This window comes from Sus scrofa, chromosome 9 (genome assembly GCF_054392235.1).
Source record: "Sus scrofa isolate SSC_HxYL_T2T_F1_AM1 chromosome 9, Sscrofa_HxYL_maternal_Yorkshire_Landrace_v2.0, whole genome shotgun sequence".
NCBI lineage: Eukaryota > Metazoa > Chordata > Mammalia > Artiodactyla > Suidae > Sus > Sus scrofa.
The window spans coordinates 48,465,993-48,490,376 of record NC_139391.1 but is presented as its reverse complement, the minus strand read 5'-3'; the positions used below and the strand labels follow the sequence as shown (position 1 = coordinate 48,490,376).

The window sequence follows — 24,384 nt, the reverse complement described above, 5'->3', positions numbered from 1 at the left end:
ATATGACGGCAGATCGCGCGACTTGGCCTAGTGGGGCTGCCGGCGGTCACGTGGGCGCCGCGGTTGGACACGCCCTCTTCGGCCCTGGGAGTGAAGGGAGTGGAGGCGGAACCTGAAGTAGGTGCTAAGGCCGCGGAGGCTGGGAATTTAGGTCGTTTTTGTTTGCTTTTTCAATGGAGCTGACGAATGTAGCTCAGGATCTTGTATGAAGTAGTTTTACGACATTTACACTCTACCTGACCGGAAGCAGGTAACATTTCCTCCTTGTCAGAGGCTTTTTTTTACTAAAAAGAAGGAGTCGCCAAGTACTTGTCAGACAACTTGGTATTACGTGTTTCTGAACACGCAGCCTGCTCTTTCCTAGGGCATTGAATGGCTGGAGTTTGGAGGAACCAGTTTACTTGTGTTGAAGTACCAGAAACCTTTCCATAGTACAGGTGAAGGAAATCTAGGTAGACCAAATGGGAATATTTGTAGATTACTAGAGTTTGTTATTGTGCCGAATAGTGTAATTTTTTAAAATTATACTTGATTCACAATGTTCTATCAATTTCTGCTGTACAGCAAAGTGACCCAATTATGCATATATATATTCTTATAATATCTTCCATCATGTTCCATCACAAATGATTGGATATAGTTACCTATGCCATGCAGCAGGACCTCATTGCTTATCCACTCCAAATGCAATAGTTTGCATTTATTAAGCCCAAACGCCCAGTCCATCCCACGCCCTCCCCCTCCCCCTCGGCAACCACAGGTCTGTTCTCTATGTCCATGAGTTTGTTTCTGTTCTGTAGATAGGTTCAGTTGTGCCATATTTTACTTTTTTATTTTTTTAAGGGTTGCACCTGCAGCATATGGAAATTCCCAGGCTAGGGAATGAATTGGAGCTACAGCTGCTGGCCTATGCCACAGCCACAGCAACGTAGGATCTGAGCAGTGTCAGCAACGTACACCACATCTCACAGCAACACTGGATCCTTAACCCATGTAGATTGAGGCCAGGGATTGAACCCACATCCTCATGGATACTAATTAGGTTCATTTCTGCTGCGCCACAGTGGGAACACCTGTGCGGTATTTTAGATTCCAGATATAAGTGATATATGGGATTTGTCTTTCTCTTTCGGACTTATTTCATGTAGTATGAGAATCTCTATTTCCATCCACATTGCTGCAAATGGCATTATTTTGTCCTTAAAAAAGGCTGAGTAGTATTCCATTGTATATATATATATCATATCTTCTTAATCCATCTGTTAACAGACATTCCATGTCTTGTCAATGAACATGGGGGTGCATGTATCTTTTTGACTGAAAGTTTTGTCCGGATATATGCCCAAGAGTGGGATTGCTGGATCATATGGTAGTTCTATATTTAGTTTTCTGAGGTTCCAGCATACTGTTTTCCATAGTGGTTGTACAGTTTACATTCCCACCAACAGTGTAGGAGGGTTCCCTTTTCTCCACACCCTCTCCAGCATTTGTTATTTGTAGTGTAATTTTTATTTTTGTGGTTGTTAGCTTTTCTAAACATGAATTGCAGTGGTCATACTTGTAAATAGGCCTTCCTGGAAGCCTCACTGTAGTGGTTCTGAAAGTTCAACCAACTTTGGTGTTGGCTGGACACTTTAGTGTGTGCAGCCAACTGAGAGTTTCCTGGAAATACACATTCTTAGTAGTTACCCCAGCCCTGCTAGATCACAAACTCTGGGAGGACCCCAGGAAAATGCCAAACTCTGGCATGATTCTAATGTTTGATAAAGTTTGAGAACCACTGCACTATTGAATTTGACCATTAGAAGAAAATCTGACCGAGTAGTCCTTTGATTTTGCTCCTTCCAGAGCAATGAATAGAAGAAAATACTGGAAAGTGGGAGATGTCTAACTTTAGGAAAGAACAGTTCCGTTTCCTTATAGGACCACCAGGAGTGCAGTGGTATAAGCAAAGAAATTATCAGACTGCAATCACGAAAACCTTTTATATGAGCATTGTTCTAAATATCTGTGGCTTGCCTCCTACCTTTTTTTTTAAATCAGTATATATAAATTTCAGGTGTATAACATAATGTCCTGATATTGGTATATATGTGAAATTACCTCGTACTTTCTAAATCATATTTCTTCCCCTTTATTTCCTTTATTATTGTTCATATTTCTTCCTTCCTTGCTTCCTTTCTTTCTTCCTTCCGTCTTTTTAGGGCTGCACCCAGGGCATGGCATATGGAGATTTGCAGGCTAGGAGTCAAATTGGAGCTGAAGCTGCTGGCCTCCGCCATAGCCACAGCAACATGGGATCTGAGCAGCGGCGTCTGCGACCTACACCACAACTCATGGCAACACCAGATCCTTAGCCCACTGAGGGAGGCCAGGGATCAAACCTGTGTCCTCATGGATGCTAGTCAGATTCGTTTCCCTGAGCCACGATGGGAACACTGTCATCCTTTGAGTTTTTTGATGTTAAGATTTTTATGTTCATTTATGGGGAATATTACAATGTAGTTTAAAGGTATTTGCCTAGTCAGAGTTTCTAAATGTGTGGTTGCTGTAGGATAAAGTTTGCCTATGCGGTTGGTTAGTAAACAAGTATATTTATCCCCTTTATTTGAATTAATTAATTTCAAATTAAAAAACAAAACCAGACTTCTCTTCAAATATTGGGAAACCTGACATTGAAACTAATAAGCACACCTCAAATGGGATATCCTAAATAGCTCAAATTTTATCATTGAATATGTATTAGTAGCCTTTTATTCTTCAGGCTTAAAAGTTCCCAAATGTGAAATTGTGCAGCCTGCTCTCTTGGCAACCAAAAGTAGTAATAAGTTAACTCCAGGAAAACAGTCTTTAAAATTTTAAATATGGGAGTTCCCCTTGTGGCTCAGTGGGTTAAGAACCCAACTTGTATTCATGAAGATGTGGGTTGGATCCCTGACCTCACTCAGTGGGTTAAGGATCCAGTGTTGCCATGAGCTGCACTGTAGGTCCCAGACACAGCTTGGATCTCCTGTTGCTGTGGTGTAGGCCTGCAACAGCAGCTTCAATTTGACCCCTAGCCTGGGAACTTCCATATGCTACATGTGTGGCCCTAAAAGGAAAAAAAATAAAAATTAAAAAAATTCAAAAAAAATGTTTAAAATATGTTAATAGTATATCCTAGGATGCAACTTTCCCATCTGTTTTCTCTGTCCAGAAACAATGTTCAGGAGAGTTTGTTTATTCATTATTTGAAAAGTTCTATACCAGCCAGCTGGTGCCAAGGAATTCAGAGATAAGCTACAATTCCTACCTATATTTCTGGTTGGGACATAAAAATATAAACAAACCATTCAAGCATTTATTCAATAAATCGTTATGGAATGTCCTGATAAGTGCCAGCCAGCTCTATCCACATGAGATCTGTTGGTGGTCGAGAGAAAAATTCTCTGTCCTCCTCATGCAACTAATATAATATACCAGTGAGGAGACAAAATAAATAATAAATAAATAAATGGAGGGATGCTAGTGTCAGGTAGTGATAACAGCTATGAAGACAACAAAAGAGTAAGGGGGCCAGAACTAAAAGGACTGTTCTTAGCATGATCAGAGTCAGCTTCTCTGAGGTAGGGACATTTGCCCTGAGTGGAGTTAAGGGCCTCATTCACTTGGAAGATTCTCAACTGAGATGTGGACTCTGATTGTTGATGAATTGATGAGGCCACTGGCTCACGAACATCTATTTACATAAAGTTAATTTTTAGGGGGAAAGGAGTTTTCAAAAAGTTAGGTCTAAGTGTCTAAACGTACATCATAGGGAGCAAAAATGTTCATTCCTCAACCTGGCCCCATGGACTAGATTTTTAACTTCCAGTACATGTGTCGGGATGACCTCTGAAAATCAGATGAACGCTATGGCCTCTGTTCTCAGAAACGTTAACCTGTGAGTACAGTAGAAGAGGCTCTTTCGAATCACTGTCCACTTAACTGACATTCTCAATTCCCTTTCTGAAATGCCAGCTGATCCCTGGACGATACTGAAGCCTCATAGCTAGTAGCCTTCTCTTTGGTTTACCCCTGCATATCTGTTTCCACCGCTTGAATGGAATGCTTACCGAAGGTAGTTGGGTTCATTCTGCATGTGTTTATTCCTTGTACTCCTTAGAGTTATGTAATTAAATTACATAAGCTGATAAAATTCGAGTCTGCAAAGAAAAAGAATTGTTGTTTCTATGAAAACCAAGACAAATGCTTTGGAAAGACCAGATAAGGATGTATGCAGATAAAATATACATTGAATTAGGTTTAGGCCAGGAGGTTATAAAAGACTGGAGAATTTTTTTTTTTCAATCTGTACACTTGGGAGTTCCCGTCATGGCTCAGTGGTTAACGAATCCGACTAGGATCTATGAGGTTGAGGGTTTGATCCCTGGCCTTGCTCAGTGGGTTAAGGACCTGGCGTTGCCATGAGCTGTGGGGTAGGTTGCAGACGCGGCTCAGATCCTGCTTTGTTGTGGCTCTGGTGTAGGTCGGCGACTACAGCTCTGATGAGACCCCCTGGCCAGGGAACCTCCATATGCCACGGGAGCAGCCCTAGAAAAGGCAAAAAGACAAAAAAAAAAAAAAAAAGGACACTTTATTCATTTTCATCTCAATTTTGGAACTGTCTTCTTCACATTATCCAGGCATGTTTAAATTCTATGTAAAGTTTATTTACCTCCCCCTCTCGATAAAATATTTGTTGGTTTTCTGATCATACTACTGCTCTTTCTTTTATTCATAGGTAACCATTCCAGGGAGTTTATTGCTGAAACATTTAAAAATTACCTCTCATGTGGGGCATTAAGAGGTATAAACTATTATGTATAAAATAAGCTACAAGGATATACTATAAAACACAGGGAATATAGCCAGTATTTATAATAACTATAAATCGAGTATAACCTTTAAAAATTGTGAATCACAATGTTGTGCACCCATAACATGAAATATTGTACATCAACTCTACTTCAGTTAAAAAATAAATACAGTATATGCATATAGAATCATAAATTATAAGTAACCCAGAAGTGTTGATGAGAAATTAATATTAAAATTAACTAAATTTAGACCTTAAAAAATTATCTCCCCAACAGGAATTGCTACCTAATTTTTTAGCATCAGATACACAAAACATATATCTTCCATGTATCTGAAATATCTTTTCATATTAGCAAGACATTTCTTTAATGTTTTTTTTCTCCAACTTTTCTGTTTGCAGTGGAGCATATACTTCAATTTTGTTTTTTTACTTAAATGTTTTTGCCTAAGTGAAACTAAAGTTAATAAGTAAACCTTATTAAATAGATCTTTTTCTCAGATGTTATCTTCTCAGGTTTTTTTTTTTTTTTTTTGGCCACACCACGGCATGAGGCAATTCCTCCGCCAAAGATCGGACCCACACCACTGTTGCAGCTTGCACCACAAGTGCTGTAACATCAGATCCTTAAGCCTTTGCATCTCAAGGGAACTTCCTTTTCTCAATTTTTTTTTTTTAAATCACCAAAAGCATTTCTTTCATGTCTACTAGGCATAGACCTTTGTACGCAGTGCTCTGTGAAGTACTACTGCGGAGAATATTGAGAACACTGTGGCTTCTCATATTTCTCCACTATGATATCCCTTAGGCCCAAGAGGAAGCTGTGAAGGAAGAAGAACAGCAGCAACAACAATAACAGTAATATCAGTAAAGTAAGCATAGGTATAAAATTGTTTAATGAAAAGGATTGATAAAATGATTGATGGGTAATGAAGTAAAGTCTGTGAGGTTAAGTTTGCTTTTGGTTGTGTAGGCTTAGTTTTGATAGGATTTAATCATCCTAATGAACCATTAGGAAAATGAACCATTATTCCTATGAAATCTAACTATGATGATGTTTTTCCTAGACCTTCTAACATTGTGATGTCCAATGTGGTAGATGCTAGCTACATGTGGTTAAATTTAAATAAACTAAAAAATAAATAATTCTGTTTCTCAGTTGCACTAGGCAGACTCTGAGTGCTCAGTAGCACTTGTTTCTCGTGGCTGTCATATAGGATCCTGTAGAGAGCAAACAAGTCCACCAGCAGAGGAAATTCTATTGGGCAGCACTGTTTATCTCCCATGTGTCTACTTAGCCTTTCTTGTGTGTGGGTGTGTGTGATACAGTTAAAACGACTACTTTAATGTTCTTGTCTAATTCTAACTCTGTGTCAATTCTTTTATTTTTAAATTGAGGTATAGTTGAGTTATAGTATTATAGTAGTTTATATCAGTACTGCTGGTGTAGTGGCAACAAGCAAGATCCCCAGTGTTATGTTAGCTTCAGGTGTACGTGATGATTCAGTATTTTTATAGATTATATTCCAGTTAAACTTATCATGAAATATTGGCTGTATACCCTGTGCTGTACAATATATCCTTGTAGCCTCTTTATTTTATATGTAGTAGTTTGTACTTCTTAATTTCATCTCTCATGGGCCAGGTGGTGTAATGGTTAGCACTCTGAGCTTTGAATCTCATATCTCTATCTTAACCATTCTTCCTTTCTTCTCCCCACTGATAATCATTAGTTTGTTCCTTATAACTGTGTTTGTTTCTTTTTTGTTACATCCAGTAGTTTGTTTTATTTTTTAGATTCCACGTATAAGTGAAACATACAATATTTGTCTTTTTCTGACTTATTTCATTACGCGTAATAGGTACATCCATGTTCTTGTATATGGCAAAATTTCATTCTTTTTAATGGTTGAGTAGTATTCGTGTGTGTGTGTGTGTGGTGAACACTTAGAATGCTTCCATATCTTGACTGTTGTAAATAATGCCGCTGTGAACACTCGGATGCATATGGTTTTTTGGATTAGTGTTTTCATTTTCTTCAGATATATACCCAGCAGTGGAACTGCTGGATTGTATGGCAATTCTATATTTAGTTTTTTGAGGAAACTCTATACTGTTTTGCAAGTGGCTGCACCAATTTACATTCCCTCTAATAGTGCACGAGGGTTCCCCTTTCTCCACATCCTTGCTAATATTTGTTATTTGTGGTCTTTTTGACGTGCCATTCTGACAGATATGAGGTAATATCTCACTGTGTGCTGAGACCAGCAGGTGAGGGCTGAAGAATGCGTGCTGTGAAACTTAAGAAAAAGTTAACATAAAACAAGTCACAGAGACATTTATCTTAATTAAAGGTGGGAACCGGGGGACTCAAGGTTTCAGTGGCCAAGAGCCCCACCTCAAGAAACCACACTGCTTTTATTGTGCTCTGTAGGATTATGTCAAGTGAGGAGGGGGCTGTAGGTGCAGGATATAGTTTTTTTGTTGTTGTTATTTTAAAAGTCACGTAGCTGGTAGCTGGTTAAGCTTTTACTCTGACCTTTAGGCATTTAACAATCATTAGCATTGAGGAAGCCCGGTGCCAGCTGTCTATGCATAGCACCTGGAGAATCACCATCAGTGCTTCCCTGCGTGCCTAGGTTTGCACCTCATTCTCCTTGCTGGTGCATATCTTGCTAATGACCCCTCATAAACCCGCTGGGGCCTTGCAGCTCCTCTTTCTCTTATTTTAACAGGACACATCATGCTGTGCAAACAGTGTGCCTATCTGCACAGGTCCAGCATGCCTAGACCAATGCATTATGTCCTCATTCAGCTGACCATATGAATAACTTATGCCTTTTGGTCCTTGTTCTTAAGCTTAAGTTATTTACTAGCACTGCAACTGTATTTCAAGCAGGAATATAGGGTAAAGTAAAGCAGGACAAGATGGAGTTTTCAGCATAGAAAATAGAAGCAGAGAGGCTAAGAAAAGATTGATGAAACATGTCTCCCAACAACTGTGGTTTTGATTTGCATTTCTCTGATGATTAGCGGTGTTAAGCATCTTTTCATATGCCTATTGGCCATCTGTATACCTTTTTGGAAAAACATCTATTCAGGTTTTCTGCCTATTTTTAATTTTTTTTCTTTTTTTCCTTTTTTGGCCACCCTGCAGCACTTGGAGTTCCTGGGCCAGGGATCAGATTGGAGCTGCAGTTCTGTAGTTGTGGCAATGCCGATCCTTAATCATTGTGCCTGGCTGGAATCAAACCTGCGCCCCAGTGCTCCAGAGATGCCGCCAATCTCCCCTTGCACCACAGTGGGAACTCCTGGTTGGTTGTTTTTTGATATTGAGTTATATGAGCTGTATATACATTTTGGGTATTAACCCCTAGTTAGTTGAATCATTTGCAAATATTTTCCCTTATTCAGTAGATTGTCTTTCATTTCGTTGATGGTTTCCTTTGCTGTGCAAAAGCTTTGAAGTTTAATTAGGTCCCATTTGGGGTTTTTTTTTTTTTTTGCTTTTGTTCCCTTTGCCTTAAAAAAAATAATACTGCTACAGTTTATATCAAAGAGTGTTATAATGATGTTTTCTTTTAGGAGTTTTATGGTTTCCAGACTTACATTTAGGGCTTTAATCCATTTTGAGTTTATGTTTATATATGGTATTAGAGAATGCTCTCTATTTCATACTTTTACATACAGTGGTTCCAGTTTTCCCAGAACCACTTATTGAAGAGACTGTCTTTTCTCCATTGTATGTTCTTTCCTCCTTTGTCATATATTAATTGACCATTGGCATATGGGTTTATTTCTCTATTCTGTTCCATTGATCTATATGTCTGTTTTTGTCCCAGTGCCATACTTTTGATTATTATAGCTTTGTAGTTTAGCCTGAAGTCAGAGAGCATGATACTTCCAGTTCTGTTCCTCTTTCTCAAGATTGTTGTGGCTATTCAGGGTCTTTTGTGTTTCCACACACATTTTTCTAGTTCTTTGAAAAATGCTTTGGTATTTTAATAGAGATTGCATTGAATCTGTAGATTGCCTTAAGAAGTGTGGTCATTTTAACAGTATTGATTCTTTGAATCCATAAACATGGTATATCTCTCCATCAGTTTGTTTTATTCTCATTTTCTTTCATTAGTGTCTTATAGTGTTTGAGTACAGGTTGTTTTTTTTTTTAACCTCTTTAGTTAGATTTATTCCTAGATTTTTTCTTTCATATGATTGTAAGTGGGATTGTTTCCTTAATTTCTCTTTCTGATAGTTCATCATTTAATATATGGGGATGCAAAAGATTTCTGTGTATTAATTTTTTTTTAAATTTCATATCCTGCAACTTTATTTAATTCGTTGATGAACAGACTAGAGAAGTTTTTTAAGTCCCCCAAATCTAGTAGGGGTCTGTATTCAATCTGCTTTGCAAGAGTCTTTATTTGTCTCCACTTTTAACAAAATGAAACTGGAAATTCAATACAAAGGCACTAGAGGTATAGTTTATACAAGAAAGACTACCCAGAATTCCAGTTAGAAGAACCATACTCAAAAGAAAGGCCTTAGTGACTGGAGAATAAATATTTAGGTTAAAAATAAAATTCTTAAGGTATACTTATTGAAGAGGATGTAAGTCAGGCTTTCTGTGACAGACACCCAAAATATTAGTGGTTTACTCCAGAGAAAAGTTTATTTTCCTTTCACATAAAAGTGTTAATTAGAATAATTGCCTGTAGTAACAAATACACCTTCAAATTGTAACAACAGAGACACAATGGGTTTATTTCTCCCTCACAGAACAGGTCAAATGGATGCTTCTGGTCAGTGGGTAGCCCTCCTCTGCATGATTCAGGGAACCAGGCTTTTCCATCTTGTAACTCTATCATTAATATCACTTTCTGTGTATTAACTAGAGAAATGGCTAAGAGGGTATAAAGCATGCAGAGCTACTTTTTTCAAAGACTTGGGCTGAACACTCCATGCATCACCTCTCACATTCTGTTGGCTACAACCCAGTCACATGACATATCTAACTATTAGAGGCTGAGAGATGTAGTCTTTATCCTGGTAGTCTGTTTGTTCAGCTAAAATCAGAACTTCTATGACTGTGATAAATATCTATTGCCTTGTAACAAATTATCCCCAAACCGTAGCGCTTAGAATGAGAAACATTTGCTTCAGTTTCTCTGGGTCAGGAATCTGGATGCAGCTTAGCAGGATCCATTGGCTCTGGACCAAGGTAACCTGACAGACCAGGACTGGAGTCATCTCAAGGATGTATTTGGGGAGGATCCTTTCCAGCCTCACTCATTTGACTGTCAGCAGCCTCAGAAATGCCACTTCAAAGCTTACCCACATGGCTGTTGGCCGTCATTAGGTCCTCTTTGGCCATTGTCGGAGAAATTGGTTTCTTACCATGTGAGAGATGAGTAATGCTCTTTGTTCCTTCTTCATGAAAGAAGCAATAGGCACTAGATAGAGTCACTTGCCACACAACTGCAAACCAAGATGTATTTGCTGTTTCAGTCCCTCCCAGGACTGGAATTTTAAACAAGTCAATCTGGAATTCCTGGTCAGCACTAGTGAGGCCATCTGCCCAAGATCCCCTGCCTTCCCCTAAGGGAAGGTCACCTTGCCTGAAATAACCCACTCTTTTTACATCCTTTTTCTGCCTATAAAAACCTTCCATTTTGTGCATTTCCTCTGAGTATCTCTCAGCTAGCCAGATGAGATGCTGCCCAAACCATGAATTGTTTAATAAGCCAATTAGGTCTTCAAATTTACCAGACTAAACCTTTTTTCCCTAACAAGACAGTAACTGAAGGAGCATATTCATAAAGACCCCTGTGAATCACCTAGAATAAAAGCAATCCTTCTTCAGAACTAGGTGATAGAAAGAGACTGTCTGGAAGGAAGACATTTCTTCCTTCACGAGGAAGATTCTTGTAGCTTCTATCTGGTCTAAGAATTTTATTGATAGAAGACATATTAATGGGAGAAAATCAAATAAAAATGTAATAACATGTTGTCAAAAAAATATTCACTACCTAAAAGGTGAGAGTTAGGTTTTATTCGGTGGACACAACCGAGGACTTAAGACTGGGACACAGCATTTCAGATAATTCTAAGAGACTGCTCAGAGAAAATATAGGAAGAGTGAGAGCTGGGATATATAGGAGTTTTGCAACAAAGGGCAGGTAGTAAGAGCAAAAGGTTACTGTTAATAAAAGAAAATGAAATAGCTCAAGTTAAGGAATTTTAGTACAAGCACTTTAATATAGGAATTGATGCTTATAAAGTCATTGAAAGGGGAGGGGACGTGAGAGTCAAGGGAGAACTGGCACTGCCTTACAGAAACACAGGAAGCAGAGAATCATGGTAACGCTTGCCATATCTCAGCTGCCTGTAGCACTGAATTGGGTTATATGCAGAAGTTCATCCAAAAGATATTACAAACTTAGCATTTGCCTTTTGCCAATACATCTACCTTCTTGAGAGGAGAAATGATGGTTTATATTTCTCTTCCATCTTCCTAATTGCCTATAAATTGGTTAGGTCCCATTGGTTTATTTTTGCTTTTATTTCTGATGCTTTGGGAGACTGACCTGATAAAACATTTGTATGGTTGATATCAGAGAATGTTTTGCCTATGTTCTCTTCTAGGAGTTTGATGTTGTCTTGTCTTACATATAAGTCTTTAAACCATTTTGAGTTTATTTTTGTTCATGAGGTATGAGGGTGGTATGAGGGTGTGTTCCAGTTTCATTGATTTACATGTGACTGTCCAGTTTTCCTAGCACCACTTGCTGAAAAGATTGTCTTTTCCCCATTTAATATTCTTGCCTCCTTTGTTGAAGATTAATTCACCGTGGGTGTCTGTGTTTATTTCTGGGTTCTCTATTCTGTTCCATTGGTCTGTATGTCTGTTTTGGTGCCAGTACAACACTGTCTTGATGATTGTGGCTTTGTAATATTGCCTGAAGTCTGGGAGAGTGATGCCTCCTGCTTGGTTTGTGTTCCTCAGGATTGCTTTGGCAATTCTGGGTCTTTTGTGGTTCCATATAAATTTTTGGATTGTTTGTTCTAGTTCTGTGAAAAATGTCATGGGTAATTTGATAGGGATTGCATTGAATCTGTAGATTGCTTTGGGTGGTATGGCCATTTTTTTTTTTTTTTTGTGGTCTCTTTGCCATTTCTAGGGCTGCTTCTGCAGCATATGGAGATTCCCAGGCTAGGGGTTGAATTGGAGCTGTAGCCTCTGGCCTACACCAGAGCCACAGCAACGCGGGATCCGAGCCGCGTCTGCAACCTACACCACAGCTCAAGGCAACGCTGGATCCTTAACCTAGATCCTTAACCCACTGAGCAAGGCCAGGGATAGAACCCGCAACCTCATGGTTCCTAGTCAGATTCATTAACCACTGAGCCACGACGGGAACTCCAGTATGGCCATTTTTATAATATTAATTTTTCCAACCCAGGAGCATGGAATATCTTTCCACTTCTTTGCATATTCTTTAATTTCCTTGATTAATGTTTTATAGTTCTCAGCATATAAGTCTTTCGCTTCCTTGGTCAGGTTTATTCCCAGGTATTTGATTTTTTGGGGTGCAACTTTACATTACATTAACAAAAGAAAAGTCAAAAACCACATGATCATCTCAATAGATGCAGAAAAAGCATTTGACAAAGTCCAACATCCATTCATGGTAAAAACTCTTACCAAAGTGGGTACAGAGGGAACATAGCATAACTTAATAAAAGCCATTTACAACAAACCCACAGCAAATATAGTACTCAATGGAGAAAAGCTGAAAGCCTTTCCATTAAAATCTGGAACAAAACAAGGATGCCCAATCTCACTACTTTTTTTCAACATAGTATTGGAAGTCCTGGCCACAGCAGTCAGACAAACAAAAGAAATAAAATGTATCCAAACTGGAAAAGAAGAGGTAAAATTGTCACTGTATGCAGATGACATGATACTATATATAGAAAACCCTAAAGACTCAATCCAGAAACTACTGGAACTGATCAACAAAGTCAGCAAAGTAGCAGGATAAAAGATTAACATTCAGAAATCAGTCTCATTGCCTATAAATTGGAAGCTTATTGGCAAGCAATTCTTGGCCATGTAGTTATCCTTCCAGCCTCTTAAAGAGGAAAGGACAGAAAAGAGTGGGGATAGACTGAGTTAACAGCAGACAATATGGCACCACTCAGCCGTTGGGTTACTCAACATTCTTACAATCTCTTCTGCCCATATTTATCTTCCATACAAAAGTAGTAGCAAAACATCCTAGTTCTACCTAATGTAATGAGCCATCAATTCTTCAAAGAAAAACATCTGCCTTCTCCCCCCAAAAGTGGAGACTCAGCATTCCATGAGTCACTAGCTATAGCTGGGTAATAATCATTCTTTTTCTAATATAATCACAGTCATCCTTTCATATCATGTAACCTAAAATTAAAATTTTAATATCTGCCATTATGACTCATGTAGAAGAGTAGAAAAAGAGAAAAAATCATATTCTGGCTATGAGAGAAATAGTATTGTAGATTGTTACTGGTTTAGAACACAGCACATTTTGTATGAGGGTACATCAGCCCTTCAAGATGTCACTGAATCTGAACTGAGGTGAATCTATTCAGCTATAATTGAATCTTCAACAGGCCATTTTGCTGTTCTACACACTTGCTTTGTTGTAATGGGGTGCATGGTAAAATAAGTAAATCCTGTGAGTATGGATTTTACTGTAAAATGAATTCCTTTGTCAGAAACTGTTGTGTGAGATACCATAATGGTAAGTTGTCATCTCAAAGTTTGTACATGGTGTTGTTGGCAGAAGTGCTGTGGCCAGGGAAAGCATATATCTATCCAGTATAATATATAATCCAGTGAAAACAAATTGCTGCCCTTTCCATGCTGATTTCTAAGGAAATCAACCCGTTGCCCAGTGGGTGACTGTTCCCACAAAGGAAGCATGCCATATTAGGAACTCAACATTTATTTCTGTTAACAGTTGAGGATTTTTACACCAATTGTTCATCAATGATGTTGGTCTGAAATTTTCCTCTTTTGTAGTGCCTTTGTCTGGGTGTGGCATCTAGGTGCTGGCTTTATTATGTTTCTGTCGATTTCTCTCTTTATGTTTGTTAATATTTGCTGTATGGATTTAGGTGCTCCTAGGTTGGGCGAATGTATATTTACAATTGTTACATATTCTTGTTAGATTGAACCCTTTGTTATCATGTAACATCCTTCTTTGTCTTTTGTTACAGTCTTAGTTTGAAAGTCTATTTTTGTCTGATATAAGTGTTGCTACCCTGGCTTTCTTTTTTTTCCATTTGCATGGATACCTTTTTCTATCTCCTCACTTGCAGTATGTGTGTGTTTCTACAGCTCAAGTGAGTTCTTATAGGCAGCATATATATGGGTGGAGTTTTTTTTGTTCGTTTTGCTTTTGTTTTTTGTCTTTTTAGGGCCACACTCACGGCATATGGAGGTTCCCAGGCTAGTGGTCACATTGGAGCTGTAGCTGCTGGCCTACATCATAGCCATAGCAACTCGGGTTTCAGGCCATGTCTGTGACCTACACCACAGTTCATAGCAATGCTGGATCCTTAATCTACTGAGTGAAGCCAGAGATCGAACCTGTGTCCTCATGGATACTTGTCAGATTCGTTTCTGCTGAGCCGCAGTGGGAGCTCCTGGGTGTTGTTTTTGTATCCATTCAGTCTCTTTGTCTTTTGATTGGAGCATAAAGTCCATTTACATTTAAAGTAAGTATTGATATGTATGTTGTACTTATTGCCATTTTGTTCATTGTTTTCTGGTTGTTTTGTAGTTCTTTATTCCTTTTTTCTTTTTTTTTCTTTTGTGATCTATGACTATCTTTAGTATTATGTTTGTATTATTTTTTGTATGTATCTATTATAAATTTTTGGTTTGTGATTACCATGAGGTTTATATACAAGAATAATTTTTGATGATCTCTTAAATTCAAATGTATTGGAAAAAATTCAAATTTACTCTCTCCCCAATGTTAAATTTTTTTACTTAATATTTTACATCTTTTTGTTTTGTGTATCTTAAGTACTTATTGCGGATATAGATGATTTTACTACTTTTGTCATTTAGCCTTTATTTTAACCCCTAAGCTTTAAAAGTGGCTACTCTATGACCTTCACTGTATGTTTGCCTTTACCAATGAGTTTTTTGTTTTGTTTTGTTTTGTTTGTAATTTTCGTATTTCTAGTTGTGGTCTTGTCTTTTCCACTTAGAGAATTCACTTTAACATTTCTTGTAAAACCAGTGTAGTGATGCTGGACTTTTAGCTTTTTGCTTGCCTAATTAACTCTTTATCTTTCTTTCGTCTGAATGATAGCCTTGCAGGTAGTCTTGGTTGTAGGTTTTTCCTTTTATCAATTTAATTATACCATGCCACTCTCTTCTGATCTGAAGTTTCTACTGAATAGTCAATTGATAGTCTTGTGGGGGCTCCCTTGTATGCAACTAGTTGCTTTTCCCTTACTGGTTTTAAAATTCTCTTTTTTCTCTTTAAGTTTTATGATTTTAATTTCAGTGTGTCTTGGTGCATCCTTTCTGTATTGCTCTCGTTTGGAACTCTTTGTGATCCCTGAACCTAGATGTCTGTTTCCTTTCCCAGGATAGTGAAGGTTTTAGCTATTATCTCTTCAAATAAATTATCTACCCCTTTCTCTCTCTCTTCTGCTTCTTGGACCCCTATGATGCGAATGTTAATTTGCTTGATGTTCTTATAGGTCTCTTGAACTATTCTCATTTAAAACAAATTTTCTTGACATTGCTATATGCTGCAGCATAGGTCACAGCTGTGACTTGGATCTGGTGTTGCTGTGGCTGTGCATAGGTCACAGCTGAAGCTCTGATTTGACCCCTGGCCTGAGAACTTCTATATGCCCCAGGTGTGGCCATTAAAATAAGACTTTTTTTTTTCTTTTTAGCTTGGGTAATTTCAACTTTTCTATCTTCCAGTTTGCTGATTTATTCCTCTGTGTCATCTCATCTGTTGATTCCTTCTAGTGTAATTTTTCAGTCATTATATTCTTTACTTCTGTTTGGTTCTTGTTTATATTTTCTAAGCCTTTGTAAAACTTCTCACTGTGTACATCTATTCTTCTGAGTTTGTTAACATCTTTATAATCATTATCTTGAAGTCTTTATTGGGTAGATTTCTTATCTTCACTTTGCTTTGTTCTTCTGGGATTTTATCTTGTTCCTTTGTTGCAACATATTCCTATATTGCTTCATTTGACCTAATTCTTTTTTTTTTTTTTTTTTTTTTTTTTTTTGGTTTGTTTGTTTTTGTCTTTTTGCTATTTCTTGGGCCGCTCCTGCGGCATATGGAGGTTCCCAGGCTAGGGGTCGAATTGGAGCTGTAGCTGCCGGCCTACGTCAGAGCCACAGCAACGCGGGATCTGAGCTGCGTCTGTGACCTACACCACAGCTTACGGCAACGCCGGATCGTCAACCCATTGAGCAAGCGCAGGGACCGAACCCGCAACGTTATGGTTCCTAGTCGGATTCGTTAACCACTGCGCCACGACGGGAACTCCTGACCTAATTCTTTATGTTTATTTATATATATGAGGTAGCTTGATTACATTTTCTGATCTTGGAGAAGTGGCTTTATGTAGGAGGTGTCCTATGGTCACTCCCATCTGGTCACTTGATCTATATGCTCTAGGGGTACCCCCTTTATGGGCTGCATGTGCCTATCTGTTATGATGGAGCCAACTACTGTGGACACACTAGTAGGTAGGGCTGGTCCCTTGCCCAGTTGGCTGCCTGGCCCTGCCTGGTTTGGGGCCTATCAGCCTCTGGTGGGTAGGTCTTGAGGTAGCTGGTCGTGCAGCCTGGGGTAGGGGACCTGGTACTGGTGCTGCCTGGCTGGTGGGAAGGTAATCCCCTGGTGTTACGGCTACAGGGGGGACTCCAGAATGGCACTTGCCAGTACCAGTGTCTTGGCAGTAAAATGACCTTCCCCACATGGCTACCGCCAGCATTGTGTCCCCCGGAGTCCCAGTTACCTCCTGTTTATCCAGGAAGCTCTCTAAGATCAGCAAGTGGGCTAGGCTTCTTTCAAATTACTACCTCTATACTGGGTCACAGAGCCTATGAATTTTTGCATGAGCCTTTTAAAAGTGGAATCTCTCTCTCTCTCTCTCTCTCTCTCTCTCTCTCTCTCTCTCTCTCTCTCTCTCTCTCTCTCTCTCTTTCAGCTCTCTAGCTCTTCTATATGCAGCCTTTCAAAGCCAGATGTTCTGGAGGCTGCTCTTCCCAATTAAGGACCCTCAGCTTGTCCTGGCTACTCACCTTCTACACATACAGTCCTTCCAGATGCTACCAGTCCTCAGATACACTGCCATCTGATGATGAGTTGAACAGTATTCTGAAGATCTCAGGTGTAGCGGGGGAAGTCTGCCTACCCCAAGCCCCTGAACAACCCTGGCCACTTCAGTAACCACCACTTGTCATCTGCTGACCCACTCATTCCTCTGCATCTGGTCCAGACTTTCTGCCTTCTTTTAAATGAATTGGATATTTTTTTGGAATTCATTTTACCTCCTCTAGCTATTCCTATTTGAGGAACTTTTAGTGGTGTTTTAAAGATTACAGTATAAATCTTTAACTTATCATAGTTTATTTTCAAATAGTATTATACGACTTTGTGGGCAATATAAGATTCTTACAATAATATGGTTCTATTTATCCCCTCTTCCTTTGTGCCCTGTCAAGTATTTTACTTCTATATATGCTATAAACACCACAAAACATTTTTACTGTTTTTGCTTTAAATAGCCCATAGACTTTTCAAGAAATTTAGGTGTATTTGTCTATCTCTTAAACACCATGAAATTGGTCTTTTTTAAAAAATGTATCCACATGCTTTTCTTGCATTCTTCATTCTTTCCTTCAGCTGTAAATTTCCATCTGGTATCATTCACCTTCAGACTGAATAACTCTTCCGGCATTTGTTTCCTTCCTTCATTCTTTCTTTTTTCCTCCTTCCTTCCTTCCTTCCCTCCTTCCTTCCTCTTGCTCTCTCTCTTTATTAGAGTATAGTTGATCTACACTATTGTGTCTACTTCTGCTGTGCAGCATAGTGACCCAGTCGTACGTATAAATACATTCTTTTTCTCATATTATCCTCCATCATGTTCTAACCCAAGTCATTGGATATAGTTCCCTGTGCTATATACAGTAGGACCTCATTGCTTATCCATTCTAAATGTAATAGTTTGCATCTACCAAGCCCAAACTCCCCATCCATCCCACTCCCTCCCTTGTATAGCATTTCTTGTAATGCAGCTTTTCTGGTGAGAAAGTCTCTTCACTTTTTTTGATTTGAAAATGTCCTTATTTTGCCTTTGCTTTTGCAGGGTAGATTTTGCTGTATATGGAATTCTAGATAATCTTTTTTTTTCTTCAGTCACTTAAAATTTGTCTTTTCATTGTCTCCTGGCCCACCTGGTTTCTAATGAGAAGTCAGCAAGGATCTTATTGTTGTTTCCCTATATCCAATATATAATGGCTGCTTTAAAGATTTCATCTTTATCTTGGCTTTTACAGTTTGAATCTGTTGTGCCTAAGTGTACTGTGTTCGTGTGTGTGTGTGTGCTTATCTTGCTCAGAGTCTGCTAAATGATATCTTTCAAAATTTTGGAAAATTCTCAGTCGTTGTCTCTTCAACCATTTCTTCTATCCCATTCTCCTTCGTTTTCCTCTGGTCCTCTATTTTATATGTGTCTTATAGATCTAAGATCCTTTATTCTGTTTTCTGTCAATTTTATTTTTGTGTTTCAGTTTGTATAGTTTTTACTATCTTTAAGTTTGTAGAACTTTTTCTTTCTTTGTGTCCAGGAGCCTTCTAATCCTGTCAACTAAATTCTTCACTTATGATATCATGTTTTTCATTTCTAGCGCTTCCATGTGATCCATTTTTATCTTTTCTATCTCTCTGCTGACATTCTCCATATGTTTGTGCATATTCACCAGCTTTTCCACTAGGTCCTTTAATACATTTTAAACTGCCTGTCTCATAATTCCAGTGTCTGATTCATCTCCCCAGTCTGCTTCTTTCTTCCCATGATCGTGGGTTCCATTCTCTCACTTCTTTGTGTGCCTCACAGTTTTTGTTCTACATCAGGCATAGTATGTAAGAGAACAGTAGAGGCTCAAGGAAATGATATTTCCCCCAGAAAAATCACTCAGTCCTTCCTCTGCTGGGATGCTAAGAATCCCTTGCCCTGCAAAAGCACCAAATAAGTACCAATAAGATGTCAGAAGTATCTTTGTTAATTGGCAGCTTTCTGAACCATGAGAGACTTTTCCCAGTCTTGATTTTAGCTTGTTGAATCGCTGGAAACATCTCTTTGTTTTTCAGCTCCATCCCTGTCTTTATAGACCTAAGGCAATCTCTCCATGCACTACTATCCTACCTTCAGTCTTGGCAGTTACTACTTTGCACCCTGTGAAAGCCCAAGTGCTGCAGAGAGATTTCTCCTCTCTCTGCCTTGCTCCTACCCTGCCATGAGCCATTGTCTTAACTTGGGAAAGGTCTGAGCACCTTATATGGGGTGTCTCTAAGCTACCCTGCCCTCCTCCCAGCCTTCAGCGTACTATTCATGTACACTGCTGAAGGCCTATGGGGAATGGTTGGCAGTTAGGTGCATTCTCTTTCTGTGGTTGAGGTTTCTTGGGATTCTAATGCTTCATGCCAGCTCACATGCAGTCTTTACAAATTCATTAAAATATGGCTGGTTTTTCCTCATCACCTGCTATGATATATTCTTTCCTCTTTCAGCTGCTCTGCTAGAATGCAAACAGATACAGATCTCTACTGTTAGAAAAAGGAATCTTCTGCACCTTCTGACTTTTCATTTAGTTAGATTATTTCTGTCCTCAGATCTCTGGTGGGTTTAAAAAACCATGCTTTTGTTGCTTATCTGGTTTATGGTTATTGTTGGGGTAGGAGCAACTACTGTTGTGATTTGAAGTTAGAAGGCCTTGGATTTTAATGGCCTCTAATGAATAGGAGACAAAGTCTGGGTCCAAAGAAAGGTGGGAAGTAGAATCCAAGCTTCTAGTATAAACCTGAACTCTAGAAAGGGGTGACACAGAAAATAACCATTCAAAGGAAGACTTGTCTGTTGGGGCCTGGCCCTAAGATGAGCAGGAAAAGAAAGAGAAGGAAAGGGAAGGAAGGAAGAGAAAGAGCAAGAAAATGAGGTAAAAGAGAAGGGAAGAGGGAAGAGGAAAGGAAAGAAGGTGAGAAAGAGAAAGAGAGAAAGAATATCCTCTGAGAATTTTGAACCACAAGCCAACACTCATGCTGTTTTAGGGACATAATTCATGCTACCTACATTGTCTGAATATCATCAAACCAAAATTCATTTTATTTTATTTTCAAATTTTTAAATTTTTTTTTTCTTTTTAGGGCCACACTCAAGGCTCATGAAGGTTCCCAGGCTAGACATCGAATTAGAACTATAGCTGCCAGCCTATTGCCATAGCAACACCAGATCCTTAACCCACTGAGAGAGGCCAGGGGTCAAATCCACAACCTCATGGTTACTAGTCTGATTCATTTTCACTACACCATAGCAGGAACTCCCCAAGATTCATTTTCAAGTAGCCATAGGCTGATGGCTATGGCTACTAGATGGTACTAGATGTCTGGCAGCAGCAAAGCAAATATTTCCTGTGTAATTTATATAAAACATTGATTTCAGCCTTTTCTGTGCCTAGAATAGTCACAACTCATGGTCCTAAAGTACAGAGCAGCTCCAGATTACTGGATGCTGGACATCCTAACTGATGTTGTTGCCCTTTGTTCATCCACTGGACCCAGCAGGCTGCTCCTTCTCCTTATTTTACCAAGAAAAAGACAAATATGTCAGAGCAGGAGAGAAAGTTAAGAAGATCTGCACACAGTGATTCCTTAAGATTGATGGCAGGCTACACACTGATATAAGCCACCCTGGCTATTTTATGGATGTCATCGACATTGACCAGAGTGAATTTCCATCTTATCTGTGACCCAGGGGTCAATTTGTTGTTTATCAAATTGTGTCTGAGGAAGCCTGGTATAAGTCCTGTGAAGCAAGGAAGATCTTTGTGGGCACCATCCAGAATGGACATCTTCTAAATTGATTTGGAGCTTAGCCAAGTCAATTAGTCATTTCCTTGAGTTCTGCTAACCTATGTATGTTGACTGAAAGTTCTGACCTAGGATAGACTGATGTAATCACCAACACACACACACACACACACACACACACACACACACACACACACACACACACACACACACACAGAGCTTGATTCTTGACATGGCTCACATGGAGGAAACCAATGGCAATAGCTTTGCTACCAGGCTTTCCCAACATATTCATCACTGGAGAAGACAGCAAACCATGGATTTCCCCACTCCAGAGAAAGAGTACTTGCCTCATCATTGCTGAAGACAGAGACCTTTAGCCAAACAAACCAATGGGTGAAATGATTTCCGGAGGAGAGAAGTGGAGAGCTCCTTGTGGCTAATTAAGGATGTATTAGTATGGAGGAAAAAGCAAAAACCAAACATTATTGGATTTCTCATAGCACAGCGGAAATGAATCAGACTAGTATCCATGAGGATGTGGGTTTGATCCCTGGCCTTGCTCAGTGGGTTAAGGATCTGGCGTTGCTGTGAGCTGTGGTGTAGGTCACAGACGTGGCTCGGACCCCACATTGTTGTGGCTGCGGCTGTGGTCTAGGCCGGCAGTTGTAGCTCTGATTCAACCTTTAGCCTGGGAACTTTGCTATGTTGCGGGTGTGGCCCTAAAAAGTAAAAAAAAAAAAAATTTTAAATAACTAAAACACAAGAAGAAACAAGCCCAAATAAACAAAAGGCAGCAGGAAAAAAAATATATAAACTGAAATGTCAGACTCCCAAGATTGATATTGAAATTATTAGATACAGATTATACAGCAAGGATGTTGATCTACCTAAATTTTAGCTGCATGAATGAAAATGAGAATTTTAAAATCATAGTGTTGGGCAAAAAGAAGCAAGTCCCAAATCAATAAAATGGAGAAATGAGTTTTAGTCTATTTATACAACACATATCACAGAGCAGTTTAAAAAATGTACTAGAGCTATGCTTACCAGGATGGAAGAATCTCAGAAATAGAATGATGAGTGAGAAGGGCATTAATAAATACATATGATATGAGCTCTTTTATGTAAGTTTCAAGACCTGGGAAAATTAAATATTCTATTGTTTAGGAATATAGCATATATTATAAAACTATTTTTTAAAGTAGCTGGTAGTTTATAATACAGGATAGTGGTTTCATATGGATGAGAAAGAGAGGGAAAGAGGGGCCATGGTGAGCTGAAAAAGTTTGTTGGGTTGTGTTTTCTTTCTTTTTTTCTCTTTTGGCTGCCCCACGTCATATGGAATTTCTGGGCCAGGGGTCAGATCCGAGCTGCAGTTGCATCCTATGCCACAGCTATGACAACGTCAGAGCCTTAACCCACTGTGCCAGACTGGGGATTGAACCTGTGTCCCAATGCTTCAGAGACACTACTGATCCTGTTGGCCACAGTGGGAACTCCAGGGTTGTATTTTATTTCTTGAGCCAGGAGGTTTAATATACGGGTGTTTATTAACATTATTTAAGGGAGTTCCCGTCGTGGCACAGTGGTTAACGAATCCAACTGGGAACCATGAGGTTGCGGGTTCCATCCCTGCCCTTGCTCAGTGGGTTGATGATTCGGCGTTGCCTTGAGCTGTGGTGTAGGTCACAGACGTGGCTCGGATCCCACATTGCTGTGGCTCTGGCGTAGGTCAGCGGCTACAGGTCCGATTGGACCCCTAGCCTGGGAACCTCCATATGCCGCGGGAGCGGCCCAAGAAATGGCAAAAAGACAAAAAAGAAAAAAAAATTTATTTAAGTATATGAGTACAGTTTATTCATTATTTTGTATGAATGAATTATTTTAAAAAAATCAAATAGAGAGTTCCCTGATGGCACAGCAGGTTAAGGATCTTGCATTGTCACTGCTGTGGCTCTGGTTATTGCTGTGGCTCAGGTTTGTTGGGGACATGGCTCAGATCGTCAGTGTCGAAAAATGAGACACATGCACACGGGGAGAACTCGACAAGGCTCTTTACTTCTGCAGAAGGGCGTGGGTACTCCAAAAAGTGCGTGCGCCAAACAAAGGACCCTCAGAGCAGGTGATTTACCTGTTCCCTTCCCACTGGTTGGGACAGGGCGCACATTCTTCCCAGTTGGCTAATTTGAAACAAATTGAAGAGGAAGGGGGTCGCAGGGTTGATTCAGCCGAAGCTGGAGCCAGAGCAAAATGGAGTAACCAAGATTTCCTTTGATAGAAAAGACATTATGTTACTTTCCACAGGTTTGATCTGTAGCCCAGGAATTTATGAGTGCAGTGAGTGAGCCCTCCCCACCCCCCTAAAAAAAACCCCAAAACCCAAAAAAGTCAATTAAATCTTGTTTTAGAATCAGTGGTCTAAAATCCTTGCTAGGAAGACCTCACTGAATGTAAAACCATTTTCTTTCCTGGAAAACAAAATATCAAATAGGTCCATCTAGTGGTGAATTAGAGAATTGTAAATACAGGGATCCTCTAATTGAAGGAATACCCTGGGACTTAAGGCTTTTACTCAAAAACAGCTTGTTCAAAAACCACATACAAAAATAGGAAAAAAAATTTTTTTTCCTTAATTAAGTAAGGAACTCTTTGTCTTCAGAAGTGTGGTAAACTTCTTCAGTTTATCTCTAACTTGTTGAAAGATTAAATCCTCCTTTATCTGCATGTTTACCCCTCGGCAGGTTTCCCCCTCATGTCAGGGGCTGGGGTGCCTTCCTCCAGACCTCCTTTCCTTTACTGAGTCTTCCCTGCCTGCTCAGTGGACAATTCCTTCTTATCCCATTCTTCATATGACCTCAAATGCTCCCCCGCCTGTGCCACAAGGTCACGACGTCTACTCAGGCAGCTATTCAAGATTTAGTTCCCTCTGGATGTATGAATATATCATTAAGTGAAAATGGGGAGGTACAGAACTGCACATAGCATATGTATGTCCCCATTTGGATTTTTTTTAAAAGGATGTGTATGTTTTCATGTATATATAGGCTATTTGGGAAAGGACGCATAAGAAACTAATACATGTAAGCCTTTAGGGAGAGGGATTCGGGAAATTAAGTGAGAAAGACACTGACGTTTGATTTTTACTGTGTATTTATTGATGCTGGTTGAGTTTTGTTACGTGTATGAGTTCCTTGTACAAATTTTAAAGAGGGAATAGTGTGTAGTCTGTATATGTAGATGCTCTCATACTGATAAATAAAATTCCTACAGGTAAAGAGCACTGATGCTTTCTAATAGATGTTATGTCCTAGTCGTTATGCATCAACACTGTCATGTCAGGTAATCTTAGATTGTCTGGAGAATGGTCTAGCTTGAATTGGAATGAATCTCTCCTGAGTGTCTTTGGACATATTCATT

At 39.3% G+C, this 24,384-nt stretch overlaps 1 long non-coding RNA gene across 49 annotated transcripts in view; it reads left to right on the top strand.

The window, feature by feature from the left end:
- The window catches only part of LOC102163364 (uncharacterized), a 118,606-nt gene that overhangs the window by 11,812 nt on the left and 82,410 nt on the right, over positions 1-24,384 (top strand). For 26 of the 49 annotated variants that reach the window (XR_014815450.1, XR_014815446.1, XR_014815440.1 and 23 more), the window contains exon 1: positions 66-250. The exons of 2 other annotated variants lie outside the window; for them this stretch is intronic. This is a non-coding gene — a long non-coding RNA (uncharacterized LOC102163364). Of the gene's footprint in view, positions 1-65; positions 251-7,994; positions 8,152-24,384 lie in introns of those variants that run through there. 21 more of the 49 variants (XR_014815464.1, XR_014815458.1, XR_014815474.1 and 18 more) reach the window with 3 other exon arrangements.